A 20,056-nucleotide genomic window follows, 5' to 3' on the forward strand; every position below is an offset into this window, starting at 1 on the left:
GTCCTGAGGGCACAGGTGGCCCCAGAGTCACAGGGGTGCTCCGGCCTCAGCTGGGCTTCTGAGACGGGGGGTGATTTCTGCTGGTCCCCTCTGTCCTTGCAGGATGTGTGGGGCCCAGAGGGGCCATGTTTTGTGACTTCCCACTGCGCATCTCTAAACGTGGTCCTATACACACTCCCCCCACTGAAGGGCGCCCTGACCTCCCTGTCACTGCCACCACGTCAGGTACCTGCCACGCTGCCACCCGCAGCCTGGGTCTGTGCTTTGCTCTGTTCTGTGACATCATCCAGTACTTTCAAAAAAATGTGCCCGGGGCGCGCAGCGGCTCCTTCCCTTCCTTCCGAGGGAGGGTCTGTCCTGGAGTCCTGCCCAGAGGCTGCCCCTGAGGCGCGGCCGTCCCTGGGAACAGGAGCTTGGCATTTTCTCTGTTCCCGGCTGGCTGGCCCCTCCCTACTCACCCCCCCACACACACTCCCGACTGTAGAGCCGAGCAGCATCGACCTACTAAGATTATTTCTTTTGAATGGACTTCTCGACACCCCAGCCCTGGCCCAGGTACAGCGCCTGGAGTGACAGTTGTTTGAGGTTGCTGGCTGGATGAGTGAACAGCTGGTGGAACAGCTGACCATGGGCAAGACACCTTCAGGCTCTTGGGAAGGGGAATGGATGGTGTGGCTTTCCAGGCTCGGGAGCCCCCGATCCTCAGAGGACTGAAATGATGCCAGTAGTTGGGGGTTTAGAGAGAGCAGGGAGGTGGGGAACATTGCCTTTGGGATATCCTCTTAGTTCATACTAAGGTGTGAGTGACTGATAGTTTTACACTATCCTGCAATGGAAGGGGACTCCCTGGTTCTCACCTCCCACCTCTGTGCTGTGGGGGACGGCGTTTTTGTTGCTGGTTATTTAACCTCTTTCTGCTTTCTCTTGGAGTCTCCTCAGAGAGTGGACAATGAAATGAAATGACACACATAGAGTATCCAGCTCGGAGGTAGAAGCACCATAAATGTGAGCTATCCTCACAATTACTCGGGTCGCCCCTGCCCTGTGCTTCTATGAATCTGATTCATTTCCCTGCGCAGGGACTGACCTGAGCATTGAGGTTCTATCCTTCTTCTCTTCAGAGCTGCTTCCCACCAATGGGCTGTTCTTCATGTCTCCTTGTCAGTTTCTCTCTTAGTCCACTTTTTATTACTATAATAAAGTACCTAAGATAGGTTACTTTATAAAGAAAAAAGCTTATGTGGAGTTCATGGTTCTGGAATTTTAGGGGTCATGTCATGTGATAATCTTGTTTTTTTTTTCTTTTTTTCCACATTTTTTATTGGTGCATCACAGTTGTGCATAATGATGGGATTAGTTGTTGCATGTTGGTGTATGTGCACAATAGAACAACATAATTTGGCCAATATCACTCCCCAGCCCTTCCTCCAGGTGATGATCTTTTCTCTGCCATCTCACTGGCAGCACAGAGCATCCCATGACAAGTGACAGGAAGTGTGCTGTGTATGCATGTGTGTGTGCTGTGCGTGTGGTCATGTGTGTGCATGTGTGTGTGCTTGTGTGTGAGTGCATGTGTGCGTGTATATGTGTGCTGTGTATGTGTGTGCTGTGTGTGCAAGCGTGTGTGTGCGTGTGCATGTGCATGCATGTGTGTGTCTCTGCAGGGTCTCTGTCTCCATCAAGCCCAGGTCTCAGTCATGAAGACACCACCCTGACGACCTTACCTAATCCTAGCCACCTCCCAAGTGACCTTGGTAGTGACATTGTTGGGTGGAGTGGCTACCCTACCTGACAGTGGGGATGAAGTGTGACCCATAACAGGTGGGAGAGCTCTCATCAACCCAACCTACACAGCAGTGTCCTTCAGAGGAGGATCAGATGAGCCGGTGTCGCTGTTAGGGTGGGCTCTGAATCTGTGACTAGTGTCCCTCCAAGAAGAGACAGGGAAGGATGTAATGCTGGGGTGCAGCCTGAAGTGACGGAGTCAGAAGCCAAGGAGGCTGAGGGCCACTGGCAGCCACTAGCTGGCAGACAGAGGCAGGAGGAGCCTCCTCCAGAGACTGCAGATGGCGCACGCCCTGCTCACACCTGAGTTTGATTTCCAGCCTCCAGAACTATAAGACTCAGTCTCTGTGGTGTCGTGTTCAGCCCCTCAGTTGGTGGCAGCGTGATTTTGCAGCATGGGTGGGTAACGCACAGCCTCTGCAGAGCCAAGGGGGCTTCTCTAGAGCCTGCAGAGGTCCTACTCTTCCCAGGAGCCCAGAGAGGCCAGGGGGCTCCCTGGACACTCCACCCACTGACAGGAGCATCCTGTTCTGTCACACACTGCACAGGAGGCCCCCGGGGCTTCTTCTATGAGATGGCATTTTGGGAGGGTCACAGTATTGGAGCACAAACCAAGGGCCAGGGCACATTCCCAGCAGCTGGACTTCGGGAAGGTGGACACCTGGAGCCTCGATTTCCATTTATAAAAAACTGTGCCCATAAGTGACTGGGAGCAGGAGTGATCTTGGTGCCGGGATGGAGCAGGCAGCAAGATGGCCTGGTCTCTGTCTCAGGTAAGGAACCCTCAAGAGGAGGCAGGCAACAGTCTCTCCACAACAATCTCTCCAATCTCTCCAAGCATGAAGATTCCATGGAGTAATGACAGATGTGGAGAGGAAGCCACAGAAGATGGCATTAAACCTGCTAAAGACCCAACACGCCGAGGGCCGATTCCTTTGGCTGGCAGGGTCACCTGTCACACAGACATCCTGGCGGTGCAGCAGCACCCGGCAAGCTCAGCCCCCGCTGGTTCTCGGACTGGCCCTTGGGCTGGCCCAGCTGGGGTCAGAGGGCAGCCGGCTGGTGGCCAGTGGCCTTTCCAAGTGCAGTTTTTCCATCTTGGGGCCAGCCGCAAAGAGGATGACTAGACAGGCAGACAGCCCAGGCCTCCGCAGGGAGGAGCAGAGACTCCTTCCAGGCCGTGTCTCAGGCTGAGCTGGCAGCGAGGCCCACGGTTCCCCGAAAGGGCCAGGGCCCTCTCTGCCAGGAAGAGCAGACGGGGCCACAGGAAGCGCACTGAGAGGTGCGGGGCTCGCAGGCCTGGGTCAGGCAGGTGCCTTCACCCCTGCACGTGCGTCTAGGTGACGGCTTGGGGAAGGATGATGTAGCCCAGAAAAACTTCCAGGAGGAACAAAGGGCAAACTTTCCAATCTAATGCAGATGTCTCGGTGATCACCATGGGTCATTTGAAATGCAAGCAGAGCGACTTAGCAATAGGAGAGGATAGCGCAAAACCACAGTCAGGTGAGGGATGGGGTAATAGAAACCATCCTCTTAAAAGATCAGTTTTGGAGAGACGGGCAATTCTAACTAAACAAAACTGAACCGGGAGCTCCTTGTCCCTCCCCGGCTCTCCTCTGGAGTTACCTTGTCAGACAGAACGCATTAGGAGGAGGGGGGCGGCGGTGGGGAATGTCAAGCTGTTTGCTCATCCTAGACACACACACTCGCATGTCCACATGCACACACACACACACACACATGTGGATTGTCCCAGGAATGTAGGGGAGGCTTGGTATAAATGCAGTGGGCTGATGCTTCCTTCCCACAACACTCTTTGAGAAGAGTGTTGCTAATTTTTCCTTAAAGTTGAGTTTTATACCCTTTGAAATCAGGAAAGGGCTTTGGTAAAAAATATGTTCCCTCCAAGGTGGCAGCCTGCTAGATTGTCTCAAAGAGCCAACAGCCACAGAAATAAGGGTATCTCTCATTCGGGAATGAGAAAATAAAAGTTGAGGCTTTGGGCTTAGAGCAAATTTTGACAATCAGTGGGTCATTTAATGGTACCAGAACATTCCGGAAGAAGGACATTTTCTTGACCACAATCATTATATTTTTTCCTTAAAAAATTAAAAATAATCTTGGAAGAAATTTGATAAGCTGGAAATAGGATAAAATATTCACTGAAGATGTTACCTCTGCAATTCCAATGATGGATCGTCTTTTTCCATTGAAGGGGACACCGCGGAAGCTTTTGCATTTTAAGCTCACGTACATACTCGCAGACTTTTAAACCAATAATTCATTTAGTCAATAAGATGCCAGTTGCCCTAAGAAAATAGGCATTAACTTCCAGCCTAAATATTGACTGGGCACTTCTGTTCTCGTACACTCTCAGGGTCCGCAGCCAATTTCTGGGGCGGTGATCTTGGTTTCCTGACTGGAACTGTGACTTGTAGCTCCGGGCAAGCCTGCAAACCCGGCGGTGGGAGGTCCAGGGGAGCATGAGTCAGCTCAGCTCTGGCACCCTGGCGTTGGGGCTTGAGAGGAAACTTGACCAGTAGCCGAAGTCAACAATAGGCTCCAAGGAGCCGCGCTGTGCAGTGCTGGCAATGTCGGGCAGGGGTGGGAGGGGACCGGGCAGGGCAGGGGCAGGAGGGCCCTCCAGGGCCAGCATGTCCATGGACCGACACACAGCAGACTACCCACCATCCCCAGCTGCCCACCCAGGGCAGAATTTAATGACCTGGGAACTAGTTTCTCATTGGTTTTGGTAAATTAAAAATGCTAGTGTGAGTCAGACACTAATATCATCTTCTATTTTTAAGGAACAGTATCAGAGCTCTGAGATTTGGCCTCACTGGAGTAGTGATTGCTACCTGGGGAGCTACTGAAGTGAGCTTTAAATGCTGTACTTTACTATTGTCCTCTGCTGGGAGCCATTAGCCAAGTAGGTATGACAATTTCCTTGCCAGCGTACCCCATGTTGCAGTGACATTGAATGTACGTGACCTTGCTCAAGGACCAAGGCAGATTAGGGTGTTCCCGGTTTTAAGATAGTCGTGTTTAGGGCGTTCCCAGTTTAGGTTCCAGGTTTAAGGTTTAAGATTATTCCTGCTGGGAATAGGGCGTATCCTGCTGCCTGAGTTCCCCTTGAGTTCTCACGGGATTCAGACAGTATATTTTGGAGATAGAAGCCCAGTGGAGGTGGATTTGGGCAGAGAACGTGGATTTGGGCAGAGAACGTGAATTTGGGAGAGAAGGTGGATTTGGGAAGAGAACGTGGATTTCCCCAGAACGTGATTGTAGACGGCTGGTGTGAGTTCGGGAATAAAGAGTTGCTGTTTGAATCTACAAGCTGTGTGGTGGCTCGTGATTGTGTGCCCAGCCAGACTGCGGCATTTGTGCCCAGCCAGACTGCGGCAGTCCTCTATGGCCGCGGGGTTCATAGCAAAGGCCATCGGGAACACAAGGTCTCTCGGAGCCTCTCTGTCCCTTCTCTGCCTCTGTATACACACGGGGGTGCATGTGTGCGTGCCTGGGTGTGTTTTGAGACACTTGTGCTCTTGCATGTTAGAACACCCACACGCAGGTAGACTTGTTTGTCAGAATCATCGGAGGCTCCCAGGCTGCTTTCTGATGCCTGAGGAACATTGACCTGGCTATTCTGCAGCCCGGCCAAGGGTGAGGGCAGCGCTGGGATGTCAGGCTGGGGAGCACCGTGGTGCATTGCCGTGGACGCTCCGCCTTGTCACCCTGCCGTCTCTGAGCTCTCCAGGTTGGGTCCACTCCAGCAGGGGTGAGTCACTTTGCACCCTTCAGCCCAGCTGAACAGCTTAGACGTGACAAGGCTGCTGAAGGGGGGTTGAGGATGGGATTCAGCTGAGGGAAACGTGAAAACACCCGATGATCTGGGCAGAAGAGGCAATCAGAAAGGGAGGCTCTCCACGTGGGGTTGGGGGCAGAGGCCGGGCGGGGGAACTGCATCTCTGGAGAAGGGAAACTTATCGATGTGCATTAATGTACAAGCACTAGTATTTCATGCATCCCAATTTTCTATCAAAGACCGTCTAGCAGTAAAGGCTTTTTAAGTGATACTTCTAAAGAAAAGCAAGATGGTTACACCCCACTTTTTTTGCAAAAAAAAAAATGTTTGCTATACAATCTGTGCCGGTCATGCAGTCAAATACAGAGAGCAGCAGATTCGCCTCCACCACGCCGCCGTTCCGAGTGTCTGACCCTTAGCAGCTCTTTCTCAAGTCAGACCACGAGCTCGCTGGGGGCCACGGGAAGGCGAAAACTGAGGGTGAAATCTTTGGCTTCAAAGCAAAGAGTTCCTGGAACAGTTTTGACACTTCCAAAGCAACAGCTCGCTCAAACAGGAACGGCAAACTCGTCCCCCTCCCTCTGTCCACCTCTGCTTTCCCTCACAACAGTGAAACCATCAGTGGGGAAAAAAAGTAGGTTTCACAGAGATCCTTGGTTCAGAAAGTGTCGCTGTGGATGATCTGGAAGCTGGGGCGTTTCTGCAGCCCTCCTCTCCCCGGCTTATTCTTTACACTGTGAGACCAGGAAGTTAAAAATAAAATGCCCATGCCTAACAACCCACCTCCCCAACTGGAAAAAAATAAACCCAAAGGGTTTAAATCTTGAGCAATAGGACATAGATACCACCACAATATTTTGCAAAATTCAGAAACATTGCCACATTTTCCACAGGATTAACTTTTGAGACAAAAAAGTAATTTGAACTTGTGATTTCTTAAAAAAAAAAAAATTCCCTTCTCCGAGCTGAAGAACTTTACTAACTGTTGTTCCCACAATGAGAAACACATTCCCACGGCCGTCCGGCCAGCCACTTGCTGTCATTACACCACAGGCTAAAATTGCATTCATCTATAATGAGTTAAAATATGAATGAAACTTTAAAGTGAACTGGGAACATAAAGTCATGGTTTAAACATCCCATCCCTCCCCCCCTCCCCCAAAGCAAGAGAATGCTGGCTGGCAGTTGACATAAAGATCATTTCCAAGGATGAATCCCAAACCCAACAGCTCATATTTAATTTCAAACTGGATGCTGCAATTTCACAATTAAAAAAACAAACGTAGGCATGTCCCTGTTGCAGTGACATAGGAATATAATGGCTTTGAGCGTGCTCCTTCCTGCCACGTATCTGGCCTGGAGTCTACAGAGCCGGCCCACATCAAAGGAAGCAGGGGAGATGGTGTGCGGAACCCCAGATAGCTGCAGGAAGGGGAACCGTCCTTTGTGAGAGCAATTGCTAAAATTAGATGGCGAGGTAGCCTCAGCCCTGGAGGGGATCTTGCTGACCATCTGCTCCTATAGGTGATGGGGCCCCTACTTACTCCCAGACCTTCAAAGAGAAGGGCTTATCCCACAGGCAGGAATGCTGAACAGGGCCCACGAACCTTTCTGTCTGGGGATTCTTCCTGCATCTCTCTGGAATTCTTCTTGCTGATATGCAAACCCCTTTTCTTTTCACTGTGGTCCTCCATGCAGGGGGAGGTGGCAGGCGCCACGCTGGCCCTGTAGACTTTCTAAAATGGTTTTCATAATCCGAGACCATCACTGCTTCTTTTGGCCTCCTCTGTACATCTGCGTTGTGTGCGGGAACTGTGTCTGCACAATAGGGTGGAAGGTCAAGGTCAGCTTGGGCTGTGCTGGTCACCGGGATGCTCTGGAGCAGCTCCCCTGCCCTCTCTCCGCTCCGTCCATGTTGCCCTGGGACAGTGTCCAAACGTCTACCCCTCAGGGATGTAAGCTTTGGGGTAACGTTGCTCTGTTAAATTTTGAGGTCATCAGGGAAAGGTCAAGCCCGAATATTAGTATCTTTGCTGCCCCGATTTCCTCTTGAGAAAACATTTAGGGAAGCGAGAAGGATTGAGAGGGGAGATGAAGAGAGTAAGAAAAGGGATCAGGGAAAGGGATCTGCACGGGGCCACAGAGATCAACCCTGTTTCCCTGAGAACATTCTTGTGGCTTCCTCCAAGCACCACACGATGTCCAGAGGCCACTGCATGACTCTCAGAGATAACAGGGGCAGTTCCTGGCAACACTGGCTCCCCCTCCCCTGACATCCTCCGCCTCCTTCCTCCCCCTCTGGGGAGCTCTCTCTGGCTTTGGGCACCATGAGCCTCCACTCTGCAGAGCAAGGAAGGAGCCAGAAGGCCATCGTTCATCTCATCTTGCCAACGTCTTTTTATATATATATATTTTAGTTGTAGATGGACATAATATCTTTATTTATTTTTATGTGGTGCTGAGGATCGAACCCAGGGCCTTACATCGTGCCAGGCAAGCGCTCTACCACTGAGCTACAGCCCCAGCCCACCAACTTCTTTTTTAAGACCCAAACAAACCACAGACCCTCTTACCCCACTGCACGTCCACCCATGAGGTTCAATCATTCCTTTTGAAGGAGGTGGCTTTGAGCGCTCTGTCCCACACATGGGAGGTCTCACAGACCTGAGCCAGGTGGGCCCGCAGTGGCGAGCGGGTTGTTGGGGAACTGCTGAGCTGCTGTGGGTGAGCCGGGCACAGACAGCTGGGCAGAGTGGCCCTTTATCTCATGCCAGCTGGACCCAGAGTCGGGGTTTGGAGGCTGGAGCGATCTGGCTGCTCTTGGCAGAGGTTCCCCAGACGACCCTGGTGGCTGTGGCTCCAGGCCTGGCCCAGAGTAACACATTGTTAGCACATGTTAACAGGGTGCTTTGGCTCCAAAGATCACAAAATGCATTCCAGTTCGTGTCTGTTCCCAAAGTGTTACTATCCGTGTTTTATAGGCAACAAAACCGAGATACGGCGAGGTCACGGAGCCCCACATCTGAGTCTGAGTGAGTTAGGGGCTGACCTGGGGGCCTGCGCTTCGGGAGTCTCAGGCTGCTGCTCACCAGCTTTCTCCTGACCTTTTCAAAATCTTTCCAGAATGGTCTCTCTGGCTGGCAGATCTCAGGGTCTGGTGGGAGTTAAAAGGAACACGTGTGATCCGAAATGCCTGGAAAAGGGAGCGGTATTGGGCGCAGTCTGGTGTTCAACATGTGGGGACAGATGAAAGGAGTCGGCTGCTGCAGTCGTGGGTTCTGTGACCACACGTGGCCAGGCCTCCGCCCCATAGGAAGCACATGAAAACTGAAAATAAGTCCAAGAGCTGGCTCCCCCGTCCCCTCCCATCAAGCAGTCTTCCTCGTTGGAGAAATGTGACCATCACGGTCCCCCAAACTGGCTGAGGAACTCACCACGGCGGAGAGCATTCAGCAGGGAGAAGCTTCTGGACTACAGCTCAGTGGAGTTTTCCTAATGTGTTCAGCAGACCCTCTCCAGAGCAGAACCAGATGAACCTTCACCTAAGACACTGGAGCCAGACTTATAATAATTGATTTTATGCAAATGAGCCTTTACTTGTAACCCAAATGAAGGCAAGTGATTCCAGAGTTAGAATCATCAACAGAAGGCTCTGAAACACCTCAAGACACAGGCTGAAAGTGAATCCAAGGCGTCCTTGACTCACGGTGGGGCCACGATAATTCCCCAAAGGGAGCTAGAGTCCACCGATTTTTTTTTTTTTAACTTATAGGGAAGATGGCATGATTTTCATCAGGAAGGTAGGAAGGTCTAACAACCAACCAGCAAATACTTCCTACGGACCCTGTGCAGGCAGGGCTGTGGACAGGCACAGGGATGCGCACTTCATGCATGATTCTAGGGTGGACAGGGTCATGCTTTGTTCACTGGTATAAAAACTAGAAACTTCACTCAGCTTTTGGAAATTCTTGGTCATCTCTTAATTGTCTCACATTCATTGATTTTAAGTGGCCTCCTAACTTGACTTCTGTTCTGGGAGAGATGGGGATGGGGTCACCCTGTGGTGACAGAGGTGCACGCACAGGGACCACCAGGCTGGCCCTGAGCCACTTCTTCCAGTGCTAGTCTAAGCAGCAAGAGGGGCAGAAAGTGCAAGGCAGGCCCCCTGCTGTCCCCAGCCTGCCCCCTGCTCTCCTCCTTACCCTAAGGAACGTGGGTTCCTCCTCGTCCTCTGTCCACGCTCTCACAAATCATGCTGCCTGACCTCCAAAGCAGCCTTTCTCCCTCGACCAAGAATACCTCCAACAGTTTCCTATTTGGGCTTTTATTTAAAAGTGTTTTTTAAAAATAGCTTTCTTGAGATAAAATTTGCATATTCTACAATTCACTTCTGTAAAATATATACTTTGATTTTTTTTACCTTTTATAAAGTTTTTGTTGTGATAAAATGTGTATAAAATAAAATTTCCATTTTAACATTTTAAGTATACTGTTTGTAGCACTGATTACATTTGTGTTATGAATCACCAGTATCTATTGCCAAAATGTTTTCATCACCCAGACACTCAATAATTAGGAATTTGTTCAACATGATAAAGTTCACATATAAAAAACCTATACTTAAAATCATACTCAGTGGTGGACTACTGAAAGAGGTCCCCCCTGGGTCAAGAATAACAAAGGAGGCCCACTTTTGCCTCTTTTACTTAACAGAATACTGGAAGTTCTAGCCAGAGCAGTTAGTCAAGAAAAAGAAATAAAAGGCATTCAAAGTGGAAGGCAAAATGTAAAATTATCTTGGTGCACAGAGGCCATGATATTATATGTAGGAAACCCTTAAAGAATCCTCTAAAAACCCCTATTAGATATAATAAATGAATTCAGTAAAGTTTCAGTGTGTGAAATGACTACATGAAAACCAGATGTATTTCTATACACTGGTCATGAACAGTCCAAAAAGGAAATTAAAAATCAATTCCATTTATAATTGCATCGAAAGAGCAAAACAGAGAAGGAGTTAACTAAGAAGGCAAATTCTTGAACACCGAAACTACAAAACATTGCTCAAAGAAAATAAAGGTCTTAGCAAATGGAAAGACAGCGCCTGTTCATGAACCGGAAGGCTTCATGTTGGTAGGATGTTAACACCATCCAGAGCAGCCCACGGGTCCGTGGCTGTCCCTATCAAAATCCCAATGGCATTTTCACAAAAATAATAAGACCCTTCCCCAAGGGCCAACTGTCATTTGCACTTGTTATTTCTCCCGCCTGTCTGGTACTCTCTTGGCCAGGTCTCTATCTACGTGGATCCCTGTCCCACCTCCTCCAGGTGAGCATGCCACCTCCTCAGTCACATGACCCCATCACGCTCTCGGTGTGGCCCCATTCACCCTTGCACCTCTAGGAACACCTGTTCATCTTTTCTCTATTCCTTGTACTATCACTTTTCACGCTGTCTTTTTTAGTCATTTATTTTTAACTTCATCCCTTACATATAAAGGTCACAAGGGGAGGGACTTTACGTTTGCTTACTGCTGTATTTCCAGCGACTAGCTCAGGCCAGGCACATGGTCATCCCCTAAGACAGAGATTTACTGAATGCAAGCAGGAGTGGGGGACAACTATTCAAGTCATTTTTGTAATAAAACAGGAGACTACTCATGGAATTTTCCCCTCATACTTTCCTTAACAGAGTCGAGCTTTATGGCGAAACATATTGGTTGCAAGAACAACACGACTTCATTACCCATCCAAAGAAGTGGTGAGTTCATATGTTTCCTCCTGTTTGAAAAGCGGGTCCACTTGGGCTCTTTACACATCATCAGCTCTCCTGCCAGTGTGCTGTTCCCTGAATCACAATGCATCTGAAATCACTTCCCAGTCTGAAAAAGTCATCAAGGTATCTTAATCCCTCTTAATCTCCAATGGCAGAGGCCCCTGTGTGAATGGAGACGCAGTTATGACTCAGTGTGGGGCTCCAGAACTTGGCTTTGGCAGGGTGGGAGCAAGTCCCCATGGCCAGGGAGGAACCGTCATCTGGCAGGGGAGAGCGGGTGCACTGTGAACCTGTGAGGGGACAGCCCGCCATGGGAGACCCCGCGAGGGGGTGTGTGAGCGCACGCAGTCTCCTCTGCTGCTGACCGTGTGGGCCTGCACAGGCCCGACGCCTGATTTTCACTTTAATGGTGATGAGTGAACAAGGCAGGAGGAGATCTGTCTGTTGAAGGAGGTGACTCACCCACGTCTCATTTGCTGTCCGTCTTGGGAACATTCTGCTGAGATTCATCACTGATCTCATGCAGCCATGAAATCTCCAGAAGAACATCACCAAGCCACAGGCTGGTGGCCAGGTCACCATGTCATGGCGGCACCTCTGCTGGGCTCATTTCCTGTCTCAGGGGGTGTCATAGGAAGAGAAGACTGCTACCTCCCCGAGACCAGAACTCAGCTTTTCCCACCCAGCTGGGTGCCTGAAATGGGTGCTGGAGCCCAAGCCATGGACTGCATCTTAAAAATACTCATGAAGCTTCACTTTGGCTCTTCCTAAGGTGGGACTGGGACATGGTTCCAGGTTTGATTTCTGTGCCTCAGTGTTCTGCTCTCCCCACTGCAGCAAACGCCTCTCAGCCTAAGGTCACCTGTGGGTGTCCACAGAGAAGTCATCGTGGCTATTTCATTGATCTGTACAGAGTTTTCTAGAAATCATGTTCTTCTTTTTTTGATAACCCAGAGTCTCTTCACCACTGAGCCATATCCCCAGCCCCATTTTATAGTTTATGTATTTAGAGGCAGGATCTTGCTGAGTTGCTTAGGGCCTTGCTAAGTTGCTGAGGCTGGCTTTGAACTCGCAATCCTCTTGCCTCAGCCTCTTGCCTCAGCTGGGATTATAGGCATGCGCCACCATGCCCGGATTAGAAATCATGTTCTTTTTTAGGACTGGATATCTTCCCTGAATCAATGTGCTCACCCCATTTGACAGTGTGTTGGTGAAACAGGAAAGAGAGAGATGGATGGATGGATGGACAGATGGATAGACAGACAGGCAGGCAAGTAGATAGCCTCCACTTAATTCTACCCCTACTACACACACTGGAATTCTGTATCCCAAAAACACCATTAGAATCCTGTGTGACAGATTTTATGTCCCAAGAAACAGCCTCTTCTGTCCTCTAAAGTACCACGTCACTTTGAATGCCAGACTGAGTCAAACCGGAGTCACATTCCACCAAGGCTCCACATTTAACCCACAATTTCATTCATCTATTCTGAGAAACTCAACATCATATATTCTCCATCAATGTTTAAGCCTAGTGACGTCAGTTTTCCAAACGTGCCACACCACCTGGAAGGCAGTCTCCCCAGCCCCAACCTGTCCCTGGCACCTGACGGTCATGCTGCACAGCAGGGTAAATATCCAGCTGCCGTGGCTTCCTTCCTATAGCTGGGCCCTGGTGGGAGGGCCCCGGGAACGCCATCAGCACTGGCTGGTGGGCATTTGCCTCTGTGCATGCTGCCCTGAGGAAGAACAGGACATCTGGTGACAGCTGGAGCCCACCCGTTACGTACCTTTCATGCCAATACTGGGACATGGGGTGGCCTTGTCATGGGATTCCCTGACTGCACTTGAGGCCTGCCACATGACCTTCACCTGCTTAAAGCTACTTTCTTTCAATTGGAGCGTGGTGGCCAGCACACCCCCAGCTGGACCGCGGGGGACTGACTTGCTGGGCAATAACACCACAACTGGGAAGAGCCCCTGGAGGGTCTCTGGCAATAACTGAGCCTCCCTCTCAGCTCATGGTTGGCAGTGCCCATCTGAGGTCATCCTCCAAGACAGGGAGGCAAAAGACTCATCCATAATTGCCACCAGGCCTCTAAGAGGAGCTACATGACAACTTCACACCTGAGCATTGTCTCCGAGAGAAGGACTCTGTGGGAGGATAGGAAAACGCACGCCCTGGAGATCTGAGGTTGGAACAGAGAACGTCCCGTTCAAAGGAAGAATCTGCTTTGCTTCCCTGGAAGCCTCGAGCAGGCAACTGAGCTCAACGTTCTTTTCAGGAAGCATAATGAGAAGGATGCTCCATCTGGTTCACAAAATCAAACCACATCACTCTGTCTGTCTTTCAAGCCTTTCAAAGCACCCTTCCTCTGGCAGACTTGGAGGAGAACTCCATGTGGTTCAAAGGTTAAGAGCCTGGGAGTTACTCTCCGCCAGATGTGGACCTGGGTTCCCGTTCTCTGGGCGACCCTGGGCAAGTTAGAAAACCTCTCTGAACCGCATGAGGATAACAAGAATGCCATTCTCTTGGTTGTTATGTATGAAGCTCTAGGCACAGGCTGGAACTCAGCAGGGCTCAGTACAGGGTGGGTGACATTATGATTATTACTACATCTTTTCCTGGAGTCGTGGACAAGAGCATGGAGAAATGGTATCAGCAAATCCTTTGATCCGGGGGCTCAGCCTGGTGCTTAGAGGAGTTGAAGCAGGGTTTGAGTCATTGCGTGTACCCAGCCTTCTCCACCAGGCTGAGAGATGTGGAAACACAGGAGAGGGGAGCAGCGGCTGCCAAGAGGGAGCCCAGGGCAGGACACTACCTTCCTGCTTGGACCATGACAGTCCTGTTCACTGCTGATGCTACTGGGACACCCTGCCAGTCTGACTATGCGCCCATCTCAGGGACTCACTAGAAAGGGCGGAAATGACTGTGTTAACCACTTTGGTATGGAATGCTTGAGGAAGTGGTATGGGCACAGCATTTGGCGGTACGGGGTTAAGTTAGTACTAGCAGAACTGACCTACCAGGTCACCTGTTTGAGGACGGCTGCCCGGGAAGTCAGTGCGTGGGCTTGTGCTACCTTCTGTTGGACAGAGGTAACGATCAGACCCTGTGGACAGTGGACGACTCTGTGCTGGGTGGGCGCCACGGGAAATGCCCCTCGCCCATGGGACTGCTGGATGCCCTGGGCTGACGGGATCTCCACTCTGATCCCTTCCGGCCCAGACTTCTCTCTGGGCTGCCCACTCCCCGGCATCCTGGGGACCAGGGACCCTCATTCAACACATGCACACCCAGGTCAGCACCTCCCACATCCCATCTCCTATTGCTCTTCCATCAATGCTCCTCACCCCGAGTGACAGCCACCAGCTTCCAGCCCCCTCGACACTGGTCTCGGCTCCTTTCCTCCAGGAGAGTTCCTGCCAGGCCCCTGTGTCACTTGTCTTTCAAGCCTCTTCTTGCTGTCCTGCTGCCCGGGTCAGGCCCTGTTATTCTTTACATTTATTGTTTCAGCATCTTCCAAACCTCTTATTTCTTTCTGCACCACCCCAACACCAGTGGAGTGTCCTCTCTCAAGCAATGTCTCCGAGCCTCCGTTATGTCCAGCCCTGCACCCTGGCATTCGAAGACTTTAGGACTCAGGTCCACTTTTAGGTTGCAGCTCGACACCCTGTACTTTTGAGGGCCTCTCCCACCCCACCCCACCACCCCTAAGCCAGGCTGTTTTCTGTGGACACACGCCGTGTTCTTTTTGTTTGTTTTGTTTAACCTTTGAGTCTTCGGTCTGTGGTGCTCCTTGGCGCTACGTCACCCTGCCCCCTCATCTACTTTGGAGAGTTCTAACTCAAGGGCACAGTTAAAAACCCACGTTCTCCACACCTTTCCCAGGAGAGATGCTTAGTACTTGGCACCTATTCATCTCTTGACCCTCCTTCCTTCATAACAGCTAGCACCAATTTCAATAATCCCTTGGAAGGTGCTCAGTAAGCGACAGTGAGTGTGTCAATGACTGGTGTCAGTGACCTGATGGTCATTGACCAGGCGTGTCTGAACCGAGGGCTGGGAGAATTCCCGGAGGACCAAGGAAGAGGGTCTAGAACCTGGTAACATAGAAGCAGAAATGGGGACTTTAGGCTGTGCACATCTGTATAGGCAGACTTCCCAAGGACGTCACATGGACTGCTGGTTGAATGTGCGCCACAAGAATATTCAACGTCAAGAAGATCAAACTTCACTGCAGAGGAGAGAGGTGGACTTGGCTCTTCTCACCATGCTGACTGTGGAATGATCATGGAGACGGAGAACAAGGAATGCTTCGGAAGGAGGTGGAATGACATGTGTATTAGGGTGTCAAACAAGGCCTTATCTGAAAAGAGCTGCAGATAATGGGGAGAGAGAGAGAGAGAGAGAGAGAGAGAGAGAGAGAGAGGGGCCCCGGCTGTAATGGAGAATCTGCAGCCTGGCTTTCGCGACGGCTGGTCGTGTGTGTGTGTTGAATTACAGGCAATTATCGGTGGGCTCCCTGTTGGCCCTGAAGAATTCAGAACCAAGCGTCAAAGGGAAACCTGACCCAGCAGGAGGGAATCCTGCTGCGTCTTTTCACCCTGGGCCAACTCTGCTGAGCTGGAACCTTCCCACGGTGCATTTGATTCTCGAAATCTCACAAACAGTTGTTGGTGAAAGTTTATGTGAGGATAAAATTCTCTGCCAGGTCACATGGCTTTTTAGGGGTCCCCATTGGGATTGTGAAACAGCTCCATGACTTTGAAGGTTGAAATCAACCCTGCTGAAGGTCTCTGCTGACTAGTGCTCTGTCCGTAAGGGAAGAAGTGACATTTTTGCAAGGACCAACTGTGTAAGCTTCACTAAGAGGACCTCGGGGCGCTGCAGGATCAGAGGGTTTGGTTTGACTCCTCAAAGAACAATCCTAGTGTGGCCCAAGCAATCTTAGTGTTAGTTCCACATCATTACACTCCCGGGGCGTGAGCATTGCAGACACTTGAGCCTGCGTCACTGGGAAAGAGACCCCAGGATGGTCCAATCACCTCTTGGAGCCAGGCCTGCTAGACAGCAATGTCCCGATGGGTCCCCATTGTTGTTCCTGTTCATGCCTGTCCCCAGCCTTTGCCTATAACAGAGACACACTCTGCTTCTGATGTAGAAGAAATGAATGCTATTGGGTAGAGAAAATGGAAGCCAAATGTCGGAAGGATGACCCTCTAGGTTCTTATTTCCCAGGTCAGATTAAAATTTTGACACTAAGGAAACACAGTGTGGGCCAAACAGCTTGGCATTCCTGCATTCAGTGCAAAAAACGTGCAACTGTGCACACACAGCCCCCAACCTCAAAATCCTACCGGTTCACGCTCAGGCTGTTCCACAGACCACACCCTGGAGAAAACATTCCCTGAAGTCCGTCCTGAGTGTTCTTGAAGGGAGGCTGCTGACAGAGAGGTCTCCATGACAATTGTCCAGAAACCGAGCCCTGAACTCTGTGGCTGGCGAACACCGTATGTTGGTGATCGGTGGGATTCTGTTTCCTCTCTGGCTCTGAGGCACACGAAGGCCATGCTGCATATTCTGTCTCAAGGTGGGTTCTCCCCGCTACATTTTCAACCAATAGTGAATCATGACTATTCCACAGAGTTCAGAGGCATTAAAACAAAGACCTCAGTACCGTAGATATGGGGTCGTGACAATCACAGCTGGAATTGAGTGTCACCAAGCTCCTTTCCATGAGCTCTTCTACCTCCACGCTTAAATAAGCAGAGGTCCAGGCACCCACAGTTGTCACTATTCATGTCACGTAGGGTGGGCCCTTTGCCAGCGATGGGAATGTTTCTACCTGACTGTATTTTGGATTTCTTTCTATCCTAGCTTCTGGAACACTACTTGGTGGAGAACTACGGTTAACAAATTTGCCAAGCGAATGAGCAAAAAGTAAAAGTCACACCACCCCAAGTAGAGAACTCTCTCTCTCCCTCCCTCCCGAGACCTATGTCGGAAGACATCTCAGGACATCCAGTAGTCTAGGAATGGCAGACACATTTCATCTCCTTGGCTCTTGACCCAATCCTAAGCCCAGGACACACAGAACAATGGACCCTGGCCACTTTCCTACAGAGATCCTTCTCCATCCCCTGCTCACAGGCAACAAGACAGCCACTTCTGATTTTCTGAGAGCTGTCACTTGGGGTAGACTCAGGTGTCCCACCTTGGGCTAGGGACTGCCCGTCACTGCCAATGAGAGCTAATACATTGGGGTCAGGTGCAGCCCTCCGTGGGCTCAAACAGGAAAGAAGAACCTCAAACAACCTGGCTTTGGCCAAGGGAAGCAGAGGAAGATGAGAGACATCTGTATTCACCGAGGGTGGGAAGCAGGAGATTCCAGCACCCGGAGAGCCAGGGCCTGTGGGAAAGTGCGCCGTGACCCTCCCGCACAGTCTATCCCTCAGGTATCCGCATTTCCACAGCGAGTGGAGGGAGAAGAGCATTTATAGTCAGGAAACAGAAAAGAATCCCTGCTAATGACCATCTTGTCTTAAAGCCTGGTAGGACCCGGGCACCCTCCTCCCCTGCCAGCTCCCTTCTCTGGCTTTTATGTGGGCAGAGCTGTTGTAATTTCTCTGTTCAAATAAAGTCTGTAGAAAGCCACAAAAAGAGATCTGGACCCTAGAGCTTAACGGATTCTGGAAAGCAGCTGGTTTGTAACGTGAGTCACCCCGGCCCTAGCTTTCTCTTTTGTGTGTTTTTCTCTGACCTAAAGAATGGGTGATTGGGTGTCTCCTGGCAGGTGCCGCAGGATTAAGGAGGTGGCTGGTCAGAAACAAACTTTGAATTAGGGTGTTTTCAAAAACTAGTTTACTGAAGTAAATATGATCTTTAGCTTAATCCCCCATATCTAACGTGAGGTTCAAATTTAACCGTGAGGTTGAAGAATCGGGCGGCATGTGCATCTATTATTTGTGCCTCTGGGCCCCGCTTCCGGAGTTACCTTTTAGTTGTTAAGGACGCTGTCTCCAGTACATTCCTGTTTATCATGGACAGTGATCTGAGAGCTCTACTAACCATATTATTTTTCCTTTTTTTTGCAATGACAAGAGAAAACAAAGTGGAATATTAATAAACTTACTGCAGGGAATTTTTACTATTCTAAAAGTCATTTTTAAGGGTTGGCACAAGGTCTGCAGAGGGTTCACGGCGGTCTCACACTCCTACAATTCCGGGCCATGATAAATGATCAGATTTTCATTATGATGATTCTCCGGTACTTGGAAAGATGCTTCAGAGTTGTGAATCATGGAGGAAAGATTGACTTGAATGGTCTATTTTAGTGGTATCAACTCTATCAATATACCTAGTACTCAAATTAGCAAGAATTGGTGTCCCGCGCGCTTTATGTCTCACTGGATTTAGATGCAGGGTAAGATCTAGGTGCGTAGGTCATTGCCACTCCTACACTTGTTACCAAACAGAAAGCGCCAGGAGGAGGGTTTTGAAGGAAATGATATACACTTGCTGGAACAGATGGACGAAGAAGGGGCAGATACAGTGGCCTTTTGCATGTGGAAACTCTATAAATAACTCCAAATTTTGGATCTAAAGATCTAACTTCAAACTCCAGCTCCTCCTCACAGAAGCTGAGCACGACCTTGGACAATCACTTAACCTTGGAGAGATTTGTCTACTTGTCTCTCCACTGAGATGAATAGGAACACCTGCTCTCTCACAGGACGGTAAGGAGGAGGGAGGCGACTGTGGCCCAGCCCTTTGGCTACTCACAGGAGAATACACACCAGGTGTCCATGAGGGTTCTTAGTGCAAGCTGGACAATCAACATCTTAGGCTTTGTGGGAGAGGTCTCCATCAAAACTACTCAGCTCCATAAGGTGAGAAGGCAGGGAAAACAGCCAGAGCTGATTGATAAGTGAATGGGCACGGGCACGGGGGTGTTCCAATCAAACATCGCTTACCCCTCAGGCAGCGGGCCAGACAGGGCCCATGGACTGTCCGTCATTTGCTGACCCCTGATGGAAATGATAGCCCTGGCCACGTCCACACAGACGCTCACAGACCCCCAATCAAAACTCAAAATCTTGCAGCCTCTGAAACAGCATTTCCATCGCTAATAACTTATCCCGTGGAATCTCAGAAATGCACCCAAACATTATGTTCAGAGATGTGCACTGCACCATTAATTAGCACGGTGAAACAGCAGAAACAACCTAGGTTGTCATACTTTAAGGCTGTTATGGAATTCCATAGAAGTCCACATAATATTTTAGAACAGCGGGAGAAAAATGCTCATAATATCTCTAAGCAACAAGGGAATAGTTGCAAAGAATACTTGATGTCTGAGGCCACATAAGCATGCACTTCAACACCAAGGAAAACTGAACTGCTAGGTGGATGAAGTGGATTTCTTTAATTCTGACTTTTCCAGTATTTTTTGCAGTAAGAAAAGAGTAAGCACTATTCAAAAAAAAAAAAAAAATCAACATCTTGATTGGCCCAAATTGCCTGATCTTGAACTACATTGTTTCTGAGGATGTGGACACTTGTATCTAGATACGTATTCATGTTGAATGACACGCGTCATCACCCTGAGTCTTCGGTCTCCTGCAGCTGCTGAGTTCACGGTGATACATCCTGCTGGGTGATGCACCTGTGCAGGTGAAGGACTTTG

General features: G+C 49.9%; 1 protein-coding gene and 1 long non-coding RNA gene across 6 annotated transcripts in view; one reads left to right on the top strand and one right to left on the bottom strand.

The window, feature by feature from the left end:
* The window catches only part of Runx1 (RUNX family transcription factor 1), a 228,483-nt gene that overhangs the window by 175,192 nt on the left and 33,235 nt on the right, over positions 1–20,056 (bottom strand). The window lies entirely within an intron of this gene.
* LOC131423967 (uncharacterized) lies at positions 4,699–5,121 on the top strand. Its single transcript, XR_009226239.1, has 2 exons — positions 4,699–4,990; positions 5,028–5,121. It is a non-coding gene; the product is annotated as an uncharacterized LOC131423967 (long non-coding RNA).

Source organism: Marmota monax, unplaced genomic scaffold, assembly GCF_021218885.2.
Source record: "Marmota monax isolate L192 unplaced genomic scaffold, Marmota_monax_Labrador192_F-V1.1 WCK01_AAM20220418_F8-fsc00125, whole genome shotgun sequence".
Classification (NCBI taxonomy): Eukaryota; Metazoa; Chordata; class Mammalia; order Rodentia; family Sciuridae; genus Marmota; species Marmota monax.